The following is a 13,733-nucleotide window of genomic DNA, read 5'->3' as shown; positions in this document are numbered from 1 at the left end:
CAGTAACGTTTCTTAGATTTCATTCAGATACTTATTGCTTCAGACTTTTCATTCGTCACTTACTTTCCATGCCCAGATCTTCCAAGCATGGGTTGTTTTTGTCCATCCTGCAGGAGACAGGCTGATATGGAGGGAGTTTACTTAAAATTATGTGCAGATTTCAGAACTAGAAAAGCCTCAGTAACAGTATGGACCCATTACCCCCAAGGCTGGGTTTCCTGACCTCAGCGATGCCCTCCAAGAGTGTTGCCATGAGGACCAGACACAGGTATATACAGGAAGATGCTCAGTCCAGTGCTGAGCACACAGACCCTTCTAGAATGTTTGCTCTTGGAATGCAGAATGTGGGAGGTAGAGGTATTGTTCTTACTTTGGCTGAGTCCCAGTTATACTTCCTTCTCTGGCTACCAGGCAGAGATCAGCTTCTACCTGCTAATGTCCTTAATTCATCCCACTTAAATTTTGGAACTCAGAAACTCAGGGCTTTGAATCTGTTCTCTTCCCCAGCATCCCCCCCCCCTTTTTTTTAAAGAAAGAAGCCCTCCAGCTGGGTGTTATAGCCCATTCTTTTCAGGATCAAACTATGAATGGAAATTCTAAAGTGTGCCTAATTCAATACATTCAAGAAATAATGAACATACATAATGTTCAAAAGGGAACATATAAGAGAAAGTGCTAGTAATTTGAGGAAGCTGATATTCTCACCAAGAAAAACCCTCCTGGGACAGCAGGCTTTGAGACACTGGACATGCCTCTTTTCTACCTGCATTCCTCTCTTGCCAGGAGATCTATTCCCCTGTGTCAGGGCAAAGCCCCTTCACTGAGCTAGTCATTTTTCTTTAATTCCTTCCTCTTTTCTCTCCCATCTTCTATGACATGTTGTATATTTCTCCAAGCTTCCCTAAAGTGGGCTGAAGAGAACATTTTGGAGAGTGGAGCCTCTGGGGGTAATTTTAAGTTATATGAGTGTACACCTTGTTGGAAATATGTCCAGCCACTTTTTTGTATCTCCTTTATCCTCCTCCACCTCCCATCTTATAAAACTCACAACATGAGGGCTGAGGGGAGGCAGGGGTGCTGGAAGGAGAGGGCAAGCATTTCTTGAGGTACCAGTTCCAGACACTGTGCTTGCCATTTTACCCATATTCTTTGATTTCAATGCCACTATAATCCAACAAGAAAAGTATCATATCACTATTCGATAGATGAGGAAACTGAAGTTCCAAGAGAGGACTTGCTCCATGTCAAATAGCCAATAAAAGAAGTACTGGGATCTGAACTCCAATTGGTCTGACTCCAGATCAGGTGATCATTTCACTACCCCTGTTCTATCTCTTGCCATTTTAACTCTATTCAGGAGTCCCTATAAACAGTCTCTAAGGCTCTACTTGTCCCCAGTTCAATAGTAAGATGGATGGAAAGGGATTAAGAGATGCTGGACTTGGAAGATTCTAGAATACAAATGAGTTTCTACCACTTTTGTCAAGGGTGGATGTTCAAGTCTACCCTGGATGATTGTGTTCACCACATAAATCTGAAAGGCCTTTCCTACTTTGTCCAGGGTGGTAGAGGTTTTCCAAGGTTTTCCACTGCAGGAGCAAAGTGACGAGATTAAATTATTATCAGGTGAAACCACCTGCAGTCCCAATTTCAAAATATTTTTGCCTTCAAATGAGTTCTCTGGAGGAAAAGGGGCTATAAATCCCCCAAATAAATAATAATAAATGTTCTGGTCTCTGTATGTATCACAAGGAGATTACTTTGGCATCCTGGCACTTAGCAAATGAGAAATGTCAAAACAAATAAACTGCTTAATCCATATTGGATCATGACAAATTGATTTGGAAATCCTGTTTTCTCCTATCAGGTGCTGCTTCAGAGATGGATTGTTTCACATTTTTTATACTGGCTTTGAGGCCTTTGACTCATGTTATTGAGAATAGAAAGGCAATTTAGCAGTTCTAGGAGGTATCTGACAAAATGCTTTAAAAAAAGTTTTTATCATCCTTTTCCTGAATTGATATTTTATGTCACCTCCGTATGGAGTCATGGTTACATCGACTTTTTATGCTGGGAAAAATACTCTACTTAAGTGTCTATAACCATTTCTATCATCTTCTATTTATTATTAATTCATCCTGAATATCTATAAAGGAAGTTATCTGCTTTCAAATTATGCAGGATCCTAATGACTTTGGTAGCTATCATCATTCAATTACTGCTAAAGAGATTCTTAATAAATTATTGTATTTAAAACAAACTTGTAAGAAGCTATTTCTTTTCCTATCAAATTAAAACTCACAAGTTATAATTTATGGCCACACGTTCACTTATTTCCCTATATTATTCTTAATTAGCCATTTTCTTATTAGTTTAATAATAATAATAGATAACAACATAAAACACACTGCTTTTGTGTCATCAAATCCCCATGTGGAACTCACATCAACACTCTAAGGTGGATGGATACTATTATTACCTGCATATTGGATATAAGCAAACTGATACACGGTAACTTGCCTAAACATAGGTGATAGCACCTGGAATTGAAAGGAGGTGCTTGCGCTATATTTCCTTACTAAATGAAGGAAGGAAGCTCCAAATTCAGAGTACAAACACATTTCAGACAATCGTATTTATGTTTATTTGCCAATTTATCACCTCAGAGCATTAGAGATACTTGGACTATGTATTTCTCAGACACACATCATTATTTCTTAGCAATATTGTCACTGCAAGGGCCCTTGAGGGTCACTAAATTAAAGGCACATGATTCTGTAGGCAATGTCAACCAGTGGGATGAGACATTACAGACCAAGGAATTTGGGTTCTCCTCCAGCCCTCCTTCTAGCTCCCTAGATAATCAGTTAGGAAGCACCAGCAATCACATCAGCCTGTTCACTTTGACTTCTGCTGAGGCTCAACTCAGTCTGCTGTGTTCCTGTGGTGGCAGTTCCAGGATGGGTATGTAAGGTGACATCCCCACACCAACATTAATGTGTGAAGACAGGACCACCACCGACGTGAAGAGTTGTAAGAATAATGCTCCATGCCAGAGGTCATGAACTGGTGACTGCAGACCAAGTATGGCACATAGATATGTTGAGTTTGGCAAACTAAATGCTTTGCTTTTTTAAACATTAGCTGCCAATGTTTAAAAACTGGAAGTTTTTCCACACATCCAAATCTCCTTTCCCTCATGAAACAGAAGAGCTTCCAGTGCTGGGTTCTCATCCACAAATGCCAGCTGATCTGGAGGCAGCTGCCCTGTCTGGATGATTTGTTCATTTTTCAATTCACCCCAGCCCAGTCATGCACCATTTTCTTATTAACTCACTCATTTTGTATATTAAGGGGCCAATCATGGGCATTTGAGTTTGCAACACCAGCCTATGCAAAATGTTTGTTCTTGATTCTTGTGATGAATAAATTTCTCTGATGAATCCAATTGCTTTATGGTTAGATTTCATACCGAAAACATTGTGGAAGAGAACATGGGTTTTGCAGTCAGGCAGATTTGGGCTCGAATCTGGATCTTGAATGTGACTTGTCTAATTACCTTGAACAGGTTTCTTGCTGTCTTTGACCACCAGCTTCTTCCTGTGTCAAATGGGAGATTTACCACCTGACAGAGAACTGTGAAAACATACCTGAGTTCCAATAAATGTTGGCTCTCTCCACATTTGCTGTAACATTTGGTGTTATAGAATCTGGGAGAGCAAAGATGAATAAGACCAGGACCCTTTTTTTCACAGTCTCACAGCCTGGTAAGGGATCCAGTGATCCATGTCGTTAACTTTGATCACTTGTTTATCAGTGGCTTCTCCATGATAAAGTAATCATTTTCCCTTTCAAGATGAGTATACAATTTGTTGGAAGGCATTTGGAGATGTCCTAAATATCTTATTCCTCACCAACCTTGACTCAGCCACTCTAGGATCTAGGAATAACTTTTACCTGAATAAATTCTTATTATGGTGGTGGCCAAGACAACATGTGAGAATGGTGTTGGGACTTACGGAACACAATCAGTATTTTTCCAGACCGGGCACAGTCAGATCTTTTTGTCCCTACTCATAGCAGGATACCTTTGTTACTACTTCTGCAGTGAAGACAGTCCAGCCTGCTATTTATCTTGGCACTACTTACTCATTTGCTGGCTTGGGCATAGGTCAAAAAGAGGGCCAGGGCCCTTACTGTGGTGAAAAGGGAAGAGGAACCTCTGGGTGCTTCCATTTCCATCGTTGGATATGGTGAACTGACTCCCACCAAGAGGAAAGAGTCAAGGAGTCCTTGAAAACTCTGCAAAAATGCATGGAGCATGTCACACTGGCATACCTACAATGCTCCTTTAAAACCTCTTACTCATTAAATTCCATATCAATCTGCAGCATTATGTCCCATATCTTCCTCAGGTTTGCAAGGGTCCTAAATATGTCACTTCTATACGTTCTAAACACTCTGATGAACATGTTATGTCAATACTTTAATTATTCATTTGCATTCCTATAGAATACAGAAAATTCAGTTGTGGATGAGAACTAGTAGAAAATAATTACAAAAGAGTATAAGAATATTTGATTATTTTTATTTACTTTCTGCCAATTTCTAGGTAGAAACTGTTCATAGATCTATGTTCCCACTATAAAAATGACATAATTTGGTATACAGAGAAAAAAAATAGAAAAATTTCCATGGTTTTTCTTGCCTACAGATCTGAATTTAGTGTTACTTTCTTTTTTCCCAACATATTCTTCTTTTACATTTAACTTCATATATTTTTAATTATATGGGATATGTAATTTTACCTTACATTGTATCACAAACTAGTCCCAAAAATTTATTCCCACAACTATGTAATCCTTACTTTTAATATCTGCATGAAATTTAATTGAGTACATGTAGCATAGTTTAGTTGGCCACTCTTCTCTAAGATGTTTACTACAAAAATTTCCATAGTGAACACTGCTTTACATAATACCTTTATGTATTTAAGACTTTTTTAAGATAAAGAAGAGGTATTTCACAGGAAAAGACTTTTAAAATGTTTTAATGCATATGATTAAATCAATTTTCAATATACTTTGGCCACTTTTCATTTTTAATGGTAATGTATTAGTCTGTTAACCTAGTAGTGTTACCAGGTTTTACTTCATTTCTTTGTTAAAAAATACCTTTGATTGAAAATATTTATTTCCATTGATGTTGAACATTTAAAAATGTTCCTTACCTTTCCTCATTTATAAAATTTATCTTCTGTACCTCTATCTATTCTATTCTTTTCTTAGAAATGTGTTTGAACTCTTTATTTGTGGAACTCAAATATTCCTACTCTCAGCTTGTGGCTACAGAGTAAAATATAATCCTGAAATAATTCTAGCATGTATGGGACCATTTTGGTTTGACAAGAAATTAGCAACTCTCCAGTGCCTCTCAGTAGAATCTTCAAAGTTTTACTTGGTGTTGACCATGGTCCAGGTTACCAGCTATGGTACAGAGTAGATATACAACTTTGGGGCGCTCTCTGGCCCATGTCCGTGAGACCCCTTATGAAAATTTCATCTGTTGTTGGCTATCAGAATGCCAGGGGCCATGCCACAGATGCTGTCTCTAGATGTTGCCAAGCTTCTGTTCTTCTGGTATAAGAGCATTGCTAGGTTCAGAGGTTGGGGAAAATGGTCTTCTTCTCAGTTTATCACTTGTTTCTTCTAGACTTCAGGAGCTCAGAGTTGTTCAAATTCTGTTTGAACTATTCCACTGGGTTGTGTTTCTTACTTCCCTCCCTACAGACTCAAAGCCTCATCTGGAAACATGATTAAAAACCTGTCCGTTTTTTTTTTTTTTATCCCTCTTTGAGGACCCTCTCCTCCAAACAAAATTCCTTCCTCACTCATGAAGTAAGAACTGCTGAATATGTCGATAGATACAAGCATATGGACCAGGGGTATGATAAGTCCAAATCATATTAAAACACAATCCCTTGTCTTTCCTTACCATCTAAAGATAAAAAAGTCAACATGCTTAGCTACTTGGCCTCCTTTGTGCTGATCCTTGTGAGTGGTAAAGACAAGCATTAGAAAACTGGAGACAATGGTCAACAAAGAAAAGGGAGGGAATACATAGATGAAAAAATATGATCTTGGAGTAGGAGGATTTAGATGAACTGATGCAAAGAGAGAGGACTGAAGAATGAGGAGGAAATGAGCTTGTGCTAGAATTTTAAAAGCATAGCTAGAGCCCCTAAGCATTGTAGAAATTGGGAACTGCTGTCTTCCTGTAATACATTTCCTTTTCCACTTCTGTGGACTCTTCTTTCTTAGAGTAAACCTGTTTCACGTGGTTTGAGTTAGATGCATCTTTACCCCATCATGGAGATGGGCACGTGAATCCAAAAGCGTCAGTCATAGAGCTCTTTGGAATATTTGCTGGAAGTATCAGGGAAGAGAAGGGTTTCTCTTCTTTGGGATCAATGGCTGCGATGACTACATAGTCCCACAGGAGCTTGTGGCCATCCTTAACACCATGTTGTGAAAGCCTGAGACCAAAACCAATGAAGAAGTGAGATGAGCCTAGTGACAGAGGGAGACATGGAGTCTTAATGATGCCACTGGGGACTCTGGATTCAACCATGATAGGAGCAGGTCCAGTCTTGGACTTCCAGTATTTAAGAAATTCTGTATTTTCTTGTGTGAATCTGATTAAGTCTCTAAAACCTGTCCTCAACAGCATCCTGACCACTCCAAGATGAGAGATGATGGCAGGGTTATAGAAATTTTGCTCTGCACCCTTGGTGTCACCTCAGTTCACTTGCTTTCCTCAACTTCAGTAAAAATGTACATTGCTATTCAGGGTTTTTGGATCTGGATTTGTATCTCTTCTGAATGGTTTTTGAAGATGAAGCCAAAAGCTCATTTAGGATACAGAAGTGAAGAAGTGTTTTCTGTATTAGTGGTCTTTGAGCCCTAGTTTAGGCAGCTGGAAATACCTCAAAAATTATTAGCCCCTGCGGCAAATATCTTTTCCTAGACTATTTGCCAATTGTCATGCAAAGGGATTTGAAGGATTTATAAGAATGAACATCATGGAAAGAAGGACACTTGGGTTGAAAAATAGGATGAGAGGGAGTTGATGCTTCCAGACAGCAGAAATGTGTCTTTATTTATAACTCATCATTGTATCTAGCTTTAAGTTTCCTGGCGGCTAGAGCCAAAAAGGAAAGTTTGGGGGCGATGGTTGTTTTGTCTGACAAAATAAGTCATAGAAATGCATTCAAGACAAACTTTAATCTGGAGCTAGATGCTGATGGGAACATAGTATAGACGTCCACATATCTAGCTCACTGGATTTATTTGCATAACGGTGTTGCATGTTGTGTTGATCATGAGGTAGATTCTGAGAAGGGAGCTAAGCGCACAGAAAGTTTGTCTAGGTGTGTTCTTGGGATCATCACCTCCAGAAGAGAAGAGAAAATAGCAGGATTGGGCAGAGAGAGAAATCTCAGAATAGGTCGTAGTCTCTGTGAGGCCATAGGCAACTCTCTGGGGTGCTCTGAGGCTGGGAGGACCCTTTAGAGCCATCCTGAAATGGGAGAAAGCTTGGGTTGTCCTGGCAAGGAGGCATGTCTTTGGTGAAACTGCTTTCTTCAGGCCTCACCCCCAAGTAGTATAATTATTTAAATAGCTTTCATCCTTGCTTCCCAGCTAGATTGTAAATCCCATGGAACCTAGAATCCTTGTTTTAAATCATATTTCATTGCTTAAAAACTTAGCACTGGCTGAACACAAAGTAGCTGCTCAAAGAGGCAAAGTGAATAAATGGGTAGTCAGAATATTGAGGATCATGTAAAGATAATAACATGAATTAATATCAATAAATTGTTTTGTTTCCACCTTAGAAATGTATCTAAGAGTTGAGGAACTCTTTTTTTTAAATTTTTTAAAAAATTTTTATTTATTTATGATAGTCACACACACAGAGAGAGAGAGAGGCAGAGACACAGGCAGAGGGAGAAGCAGGCTCCATGCACCGGGAGCCCGACGTGGGATTCAGTCCCGGGTCTCCAGGATCGCGCCCTGGGCCAAAGGCAGGCGCCAAACCACTGCACCACCCAGGGATCCCCGAGTTGAGGAACTCTTACCAGAGCTCTAACTAGCTCTCCAGCTAGTACCCGGATCCAAGCCACTGTCATCTCTCAGAGTTGGTTCCCAAGCATTTCTCTGATGCTGTTAATGTCATTGGTCTCTTTCAGTGTTCTCAGTGGAGCTGTAAGAGATGACCTGTTGAAGGGGAAGTCAGATAACATTACTCTCCTAATGAACACCACCAATGAATCCTGTTTTCTTTCAGAGCAAAGGAAAGTGTCCTTCCAATGGCCTGCAATGTTCCACACAGTCTGCCCCTTTCCTTTCCTGACCTTGACTCCATCACTCTTCTGCACCCCTATTTTGCCTGGTCACAATGGCTCCTTGCTGTTTCTACCTCTGGGCCTTTGCACTGGCTGCTTCATCAGCCCAGAGTGCTTTTCCCCACACACCTACATGGCTCCCTCCTCACTCCCTCAAAATCTTTACTCACCTGAGAAAAGTTTACTTTGAAACTTCGAATTTCAACTTTTAGAATTCCCCCAACACTTGTGGTTCTTATCCTACACTGCTCCCCCCCCCCCGCAAAAAAAAGCCCTAACAGGCTATATAATATACTTTCTATATTGTTTTGCTTTTTCTTAATTAGTTCTCACTAGAATGTGAATTCTACAAAGGCCACAGGGTTTTACTGTTGTTGTTTGGTTTGTCTACTGCCTGTAACAGTGATTGTTTTGACAAATGCTCTTGAATGAGTGAATGACAGACTTTCTGCTTAGAGTTTAAGCCTGGGTCAGATTTCCACTTGGTCATGAAGTAGGAGATTCAGCAATGGGAATATTCTCTGGCAGGCTTGCCTGTGAAGATGACGGGTCTGGGCCCTGAGCCCTGTGCATCTATCTGCGTCATTTCTAACATGTCTGCTGGGTGGCTCTCTGCTTTCCTGTTTGGTGGGTGGGATGTGCTCCCTTGCCTTGACCCAACAGGTGCTGCACCCAAAGTGCTTAGAACAAGGGCTGCCAGCTGTTTTTACACCAGCATGCCACAGATCTTGCCCTCCAGGTAGAATGAGAATTTCTCTTTTGTTTCCAAATTCCATACCCCTGGGAGAATCTCTGGTTGCTCCTCCTTGGATCAGTGGTTCTATGCTCTCTCTGTTCCTGTTCGATTAGCAGAAAGGGGAAATAAGGTCGGGAATAAGGTTGCCAGACTGCCCGAGGCCACCCCTATGGTACTTGGAAGGAGGCAAGGGAATCAAGTTGTCACCCAGGGCATTTGTCCCTGCTTCTCCCTCCATCTCCATCTCCATCATCTCCATCTCCATCTCCATCTCCATCTCCATCTCCATCTCCATCTCCTTCTCCCTCTCCTTTCCCTGCTTTTCTGACTCCTCCTACATGGTTCTTTGTATTTTTGGTTAGCATAACAAAGAAGCTCAGGCAGTTTTGAAGACAACCGGTGGAGGCCTGCCCTGGCTCTGCCTTTCAGTCTCTGACACGGTGGAGGTCTCCTGGTATTGTGTGGCTAAGGCCCTCCTTGGTTGTCCCCAGACAGTTTTTGCTGTGTCTCTTACTCAGACTGTGAACCTTGTAGGCACTGCTCTCTGCTGCAGACTGGCTAAGGAGTCTGCTGCTAGAAATGGCTCTCAGCCCGCTCCTCAGCTTTCCTGATCGGAAAGGCCTGGGCAGCAAGCAAGCAGCAATCAAGTTCCTTTAAGACCTGCCTTGCTAAAAAGAGAAACGAGGCCGGAGCTGCGGGGCGCTTTTTCTGCCCGCGGTGTCTCAGATTCATTCTTAAGGAACTGAGAACTTAATCTTCCAAAATGTCAAAAAGACCATCTTATGCCCCACCTCCCACCCCAGCTCCTGCAACACAAATGCCCAGCACACCAGGGTTTGTGGGATACAATCCATACAGTCATCTCGCCTACAACAACTACAGGCTGGGAGGGAACCCGGGCACCAACAGCCGGGGCACGGCATCCTCTGGTATTACGATTCCAAAACCCCCAAAGCCACCAGATAAGCCTCTGATGCCCTACATGAGGTACAGCAGAAAGGTCTGGGACCAAGTAAAAGCTTCCAACCCTGACCTAAAGTTGTGGGAGATTGGCAAGATTATTGGTGGCATGTGGCAAGATCTCACTGATGAAGAAAAACAAGAATATTTAAACGAATACGAAGCAGAAAAGATAGAGTACAATGAATCTATGAAGGCCTAGCATAATTCCCCCGCATACCTTGCTTACATAAATGCGAAAAGTCGTGCAGAAGCTGCTTTAGAGGAAGAAAGTCGACAGAGACAGTCTCGCATGGAGAAAGGAGAACCTTACCTGAGCATTCAGCCTGCTGAAGATCCAGATGATTATGATGATGGCTTTTCAATGAAGCCTACAGCCACTGCCCGTTTCCAGAGAAACCACCGCCTCATCAGTGAAATCCTTGGAGTGTGGTGCCAGACGTTCGGTCAGTTGTCACAACAGCTAGAATGCAGGTCCTCAAACGACAGGTCCAGTCCTTAATGGTTCATCAGCGAAAACTAGAAGCTGAACTTCTTCAGATAGAGGAGCGACACCAGGAAAAGAAGAGGAAGTTCCTAGAAAGCACAGATTCATTTAACAATGAACTTAAAAGGTTGTGCGGTTTGAAAGTAGAAGTGGATACGGAAAAGGTTGCCGCTGAAATTGCACAGGCTGAAGAGCAGGCCCGCAAAAGACAAGAGGAGAGGGAGAAAGAAGCAGCAGAGCAAGCTGAACGTAGTCAGAGCAGCACGGTTCCCGAGGAAGAGCCAGCTGCTAGTAAGAAACAGGGGAAGAAGGATGACGAAAGCATCCCTATGGAGACAGAGGAGACACACCTTGAAGAAGCAACGGAAAGCCAACAGAACGGTGAAGAAGGCACGTCTACTCCTGAGGACAAGGAGAGCAGGCAAGAGGGGGTGGACAGTATGGCCAAGGAAGGGACCAGTGATAGTAACACTGGCTCAGAGAGCAACAGTGCAACAGTGGAGGAGCCACCGACAGACCCCACACCAGAAGATGAGAAGAAAGAATAAATGTTGCCTTGTTTTATGTGTTCTAAATACTTTTTTAAATGAAAAAAAAAATGTTTTTTGAGTTTAAAAAAAAAAAAAAAAAAAGACCTGCCTTGCTAAGAAAAGGGTTGGTTTATTCTGGTCCATGCTCAGTTGGCATAAAAGGAATTGCAGGGACTGAAACAATGATCTTCTACTGTGCCTTGTCCAAATCAACTTTAAATCATTTACAACCACTTGATATTCCCCCCCCCACCCCCGCTTTTAAAATTAAATTGGTGGATGATAAGCATCAGTAGACTTTACCTAAGGCTGGCTTCCTGCCACTTTTTTCCCCCCTCAGACTTGGAAACTCGAAAGATTATGTAAATGTGTTTGTTAGAAGTCTTGGATGTCTTCTCTGGGGCATCATGCTGGTTTGGATAAGAGACAATAATAAAGTTCCAGGTCATTTTTTGGGCTCTTGTTCAGATGGGGCATTGTGTTCTCATAAGAGGGCATTTGAGCTGGACGTTCTGCTGCATTCCTTGGAAATGCCCTCAAATGTTGAGCTGCCCATGAGGTAGAGAGGCAGTTCCCATCTGGTGGGCTGGGAGCACTTCCCATGAACTGAGAGGGGAGAAAAGGCATCCTAACAGTCTTGTCAGGCTGTACAGGCTACCTACCAAGTTGACTCCGTGGGCTGTCCTTTTGTATACAAAATAGATGAAGCAATGCCTGCTGGCAGAGTGAGAAGCACCATTAAGTGCAAACCAAGGTGCCTGAGCTAACTTGAAGGATGAACAAATGCAAAGGTTAAAACACAGTGCCCTGGGTGCCTGTGGAACTGAACTGTTTTATCTGGAGGCCCATAAAGTCAATAGATGGGCCTTCCCAATGGAATGGATGAAGTCAAGGGGCTGGATGAGATCTCTGGGCCCAGAGTGACAGGCAGAAACTGCAAAGCTTATGCCAGACCCAGGAGCCTCTGGCAGAGCTGTATGGTCTGTGCCTGGGGAGGAGAGAAGTGCAAACACATCAATCCTGAAACTGGGTTCAGCTGCTGGAAAACATTGGGTACCAGCTCTCTCTCTGCTGGAAAACACTGAGTACCAGCTCTCTCTCCCTCTCTCTTCTGTTGGAGGGGGAATTAAAAACAACAACAAATTGAGTATCACCTGTGTGTTTCATAGTCAACTTGTAGCTGTTAAAATCTTTTTTGCTGGTTGCTTTTACTAGAAATGGCCCTGCATTTACTAGAAATGGCTCACGATGGGATCAAATAATGCTTCCTGCTTTATCCGTCAGATGGGGCTCAGTGTTATCTATGTAATTTAGTTAAGATGACATGTGCAAGTGCTCTTTTTTTATGCCCGGAGTTTGTGTTTAATGATTTGAGTGTTTTTAACGCAATATCAACAAATTTAAAATATCAAAATTTAAAACTTAGAGGACTGATCATTTGTTTTGTTTGGCTCTAAGATGAGAACTTAAATTTCATGCTGGAGGAGAGTCGCATATCCCTTCCCTCCTTTGACCTATGACTTGATCTATAACTGACTTTGACTTATAACTTATTTATCAAGCAACCTCAGCTAAATGCAATGGAGAAAAGCAAAGGTATCTACTGCAAGCCTATTACACTCTCCCTTAGCCTGAGTGTCAGTGGGTTTGCCAGCATGGCCCCTGAGCTCTGGCTTCTGACAAGGTTTCCTGAGGATGTTGCAAAGTGCCAAGCAGACAGTCCTCCCCACTGAAGCTCCACTGGACCCATTGTATCTTGGGATTTCCTGTCATATTTGTGTCAAAAAACATGTTTCCTGCTTAAGAATAAGTTTGCAAATTATTTCTATATCTCACTGATTCTTCTTCATAACCTTCCTGTGTGTTCACAGTGATTTCCATTTCATAGACGGATGAATTCAGGCTCAGGGTAGTCAGCTGCCATGGGGTCACTCACAGAAGTTGGTAAATGTCCTCCCCACTCCAGGCAGTGTTTCTCCAAAAGCAGCCTCTGAGAAGTTATTTTAAAAGCTCATACACGGGATGCCTGTGTGGTGCATTGGTTGGGCATCTGACTCTTGTTTTGGCTCAGGTCGTGATCTCAGGGTAGTGAAATTGAGCCCTGTGTTGGGCTTTGCACTCAGTATGGAGTCTGCTTAAGACTCTCTCCCTCTGCCCCTCCCCACTGTGTGCACTCTCTCTCTAAAATAAAATAAATCTTTTAAAAAAGTTTATACATTAATATTTATGCATGCTCCTCAAATACAATTTAAAAAAATATTTTATTTATTTATTTGAGAGAGAGAGCATGGGTGGAGGGTGGGGCACAGGGAGAGGGACAAGTGGACTCTGTGCCGAGCAGGGAACCCAACAAGGGACTCGTTCCCAGGAGCTCAGGATCATGACTTGAGCTGAAGGCAGACATTTAACCAACTGAGCTATCCAGGTGCCACTATGCATGCTCCTCGTAATGGAGCCCCCAACTGTCACTCACATCCTCATTTATCACTAAGTTGATGGATCTGATTACCAGATTTCTAGCCACTCACTCAGCAGTGTTCAACAAATGTTTACTGAGTCAGGAGTCAAATAGAAGTCTGCTTTAACCCAGGGGAAAACTGGGAGAGTATAGAGAGA

General features: G+C 42.1%; 1 pseudogene; it reads left to right on the top strand.

Annotated features, from left to right (window-relative positions):
* The first annotated feature begins 9,818 nt into the window (after nt 1–9,818).
* Nucleotides 9,819–11,219, top strand: LOC144287433 (SWI/SNF-related matrix-associated actin-dependent regulator of chromatin subfamily E member 1 pseudogene; annotated as a pseudogene).
* Nucleotides 11,220–13,733: the final 2,514 nt, after the last annotated feature.

The sequence above is a fragment of the Canis aureus genome, chromosome 17, assembly GCF_053574225.1.
Source record: "Canis aureus isolate CA01 chromosome 17, VMU_Caureus_v.1.0, whole genome shotgun sequence".
NCBI lineage: Eukaryota > Metazoa > Chordata > Mammalia > Carnivora > Canidae > Canis > Canis aureus.
Note: the sequence above shows the minus strand (reverse complement) of the source record. Positions and strands in the feature narration are given on the sequence as shown.